At 36.4% G+C, this 3,407-nt stretch overlaps 1 pseudogene; it reads right to left on the minus strand.

Moving 5' to 3' along the window:
• The window catches only part of LOC110110247, a 9,007-nt pseudogene extending 6,532 nt beyond the window's left edge, over positions 1-2,475 (minus strand).
• Positions 2,476-3,407: the final 932 nt, after the last annotated feature.

The raw sequence follows: 3,407 nt of genomic DNA on the forward strand, positions 1-3,407 counted from the left end.
TTAATTATATAAAAAATATTTTAAACTCTAAAAAATAATATGTTTATACATTATTAATTTTGAATTATTAATAAAAAAATCTACCCTTAAAAAAATAACATAATTTTTTGATTAAAATATATTAGCATGGAATTTGCACTGTTCACTCACGAAATTACGTGCAATATATGGAGTTCGGTTGAAGTTTTTGACGGGCGGAATTGGAATTCCGTTGCAGATGATCTAAGATCGTTGAGACCGGTACAAGTAAACGTTGTTGACATGTATTCTAGAAGTCAAGTCGGTCGTTGTGAAGCCATGCCTGTAGCCCTTTTGATAGGAAGAAATTTCTTCGTGCAATGACGGACAAGTACATGTTCTTTGATTTTTCTTTTGGAAAATAAGATCTACTGCTGCTCAAGTATTGAAAAAAAAAGTACAAAGAATAAATATAGTTGATATATCATAAAAAAATTATCTTGATCAGACACAAATCGAGGGAAAGTTAAGTTGAAAACTTTTGAAATTAAATGTGGGAGCCTTTGAACTAGGATTTTAGCAAAATTATAGTCAAATTGAAAGTCTTGAAAAGATGAACCCAACGACACCTATGCCTGAATGGGACCCGATCGAGGACCCGAAGCGTACTTGAGATGTTCAAATCATAAATTGTATATGATCAAATGATCATCAAATGTGACATGCTTATAGATGAACTGAGCGGCTCGGCGAGGCAAATCCAACGAGCCCAAGATTGTGGAATTTTGTCATCATTGAGACACTCAAATACTTGATAAATAGTTCATGATCAAGAGAGTTGATATCTGTCGTCCAATGAAAACACTTCCAACTTGACTTGCATCTTCTTCCTATTTACTTGCTATGTCAATCTCAAAAAACTATAAATAGCCCCTCATTATTTACATAAAGGGGATGAAGTGATGAGGGACCAAGCAAAGAAGAAAAAGAAAAGGGGAGAGGAAGAGAAATATGAGATTTTTCTTTCCACCAAGCTCCTCCTCGACCACTGACTAGTCACTGGACTTCTGTCTAACAACCAATTATCGCTGGACTTACAACTTGCCACCTATTATATCATCGAATTTCCTTCTGTTCACCTTCGCTTGACTACAATCTTCTTGACATCCGTTGTCCAACTGCGATCTTTCTGACCACTGTCACCCGCCGACAATGTTCCTTTTAACCTATATATCGCCAACAACGGTCTTTCTGACCACAATCGCCTACCGACTACGAACTTTTCGATCTTTGTAGCTAGATAATGATCCTTCTGATCTCCATCGCCTACCATATATAGTCCTTCCGACCATCTTCGTCTGACTAAGATATTTCTCATCCTTTTCAATACATTGCATCAAAAGGCATATATGTGACGCCCCAGGCATCCATAGTGAAAGGATTCGTCGACAGTCTTGATCAATAAATCCATTCCTGCTCCCTTGCTCGGACCTGAAATTGTTAACCACATATAATGAGCTTAAAAAAATCAGCTTTTTGAAGGGTTTTACAATATATATGTATAATAAGGTTAGCGTCATTGAGCAATACTATGATAAATAATCTCGTATAGGTCATACATCCTTTGTGGATTATCTCGGCATCTTCTATACATGTTAATGTCATAGAGCAATGGTATAACAAATTGCCTCTGATAGGTTAAACATCTGTTGTGGATTTTCTCATCCTTTTCAATATAAAGCAACGCTTTAATAAAAAATTACAAGAAGGCTCACATATTAGGTAGCCTCAAAGAAAAGCTAGTAATGGATAAGTTCCTCACTAGAAAGACTCCATGAGAACAAGTTGTTGAAAGGGTCGTAACTTATTCAAAAACTTAGAAGGATAAAAAGCCTCATAGGGCACAAGTAATCATAGACCCTAGCATGCTAAAATGCCTCAAAAGACACATGTATACAAAAACCTTAACAAGTTAAAAGCTCAAAAGGCACATGTACATCAAAATAATAGAAGGTTTAAAGCCTTAAAAGATATGCACTTCTTTGATTATTTAAAAATCTCAGAAGAATAAAACTTATAGAAGTGATTAATTCCTCTAATATAGTTGATCTAATTGGGGCCAATATATCAAATCATATCTAAAAGATGCATAAACAACATAGTTTTATCTAAGGGACAAGTTCATTTCAAATGGAAAACAAGCATCAAGCTCATACAAATATTTAAAATTCATATATAATGGGATTGCATTTACATAGCAAAATTCTACCTAAGGTTCAAGTATACGTTTATTTTCACTAGAAACTGAAACTAAAATTACATCAACATCATCTTGTGCTACCAGGCCGCTCCTCCTGCCACTATTTTGTTGCTCCTCTGCGCAAAAACCTGCTTAGGCAAGAACTCATATGAGCACACCTCCGTCTGAAATCCTTCGGATCCGCTCTGTGCGCTCAGCTCGCGTGCTAAAACTACACATATGCGCATATGTGCTCGCAAACTCAACCATGCGCCCATCACGGAAGCCCATGCCCCAAGCTCTCAAACCGCACGGGATCACTACTTGCGCCCCATGAGGCCACTCCACTTCCTGCCCGCTCACGCGCCTCGCTCGCCCTTCGATCACGTTACCACTGCACGCCCTGACACCATAATGCTGTGAGTCGAGCTGGGCACTTTTTCTTCTTCTTTTTTTCACTTGAAGGTATATGTCATTTGGATGTTTTAAACTAAGTTTCTTATCTGTTTAGATGAGATAAGTGTGTGTGAGAAGTGAGGAGAGACGAGTGTGTAAGAGAAGAGACATTTACAATTTTTCTCGATTTCAGGTTTCTACATTAAATTCTAGAGTTCTTCATTGTTGTTTTCATTTTTCTTATTTTGCTTCATTCTCGGTTTACTGCCTTACACCCCTTTCACCAAATTCTGAATTATTATAACATTTTTGTCGCAACATTTTTGTCGCAAAATCTTAAAATCATAAAAAATATTTTTTCTCTTAGCCATGCACAGTACTGCTAACTACATTTGGCAAGAAAGAAAGAATTGTATTTTAAGGAATAAATCATCTAATGATAAAATTATTGTTGACAAAATTCATTTTGCTATTTGATTGAAAAGTGAGAAGTCAAAAATCATAGATAATATGCCTCATTATGTCAAACAGCTTTATTTTTTTCTAACTTTATATTTGCTGCTTATTCTCCTAATATATATTTTTGTGTTTCTACTGTTTGCTCTTACTGTTGGTTTTAGATGTCTGGGCGACTTTCGATTATGGCTTTGGCTCCAACCTTCTGTTCTTGAGTAATATACTTCACAAGATGCTCAATTGATCATGAAAAATTATTAGTTGCGGAGTGCGCACCGTCCGCACAAATACTGGGTACCTATAGCGGTATCCAGCGGTAACGATCACAGTAGTTGGCGCTGCCGGCATAAATTTATTT

Source organism: Dendrobium catenatum, unplaced genomic scaffold (assembly GCF_001605985.2).
Source record: "Dendrobium catenatum unplaced genomic scaffold, ASM160598v2 fragScaff_scaffold_740, whole genome shotgun sequence".
Taxonomy (NCBI): Eukaryota; Viridiplantae; Streptophyta; class Magnoliopsida; order Asparagales; family Orchidaceae; genus Dendrobium; species Dendrobium catenatum.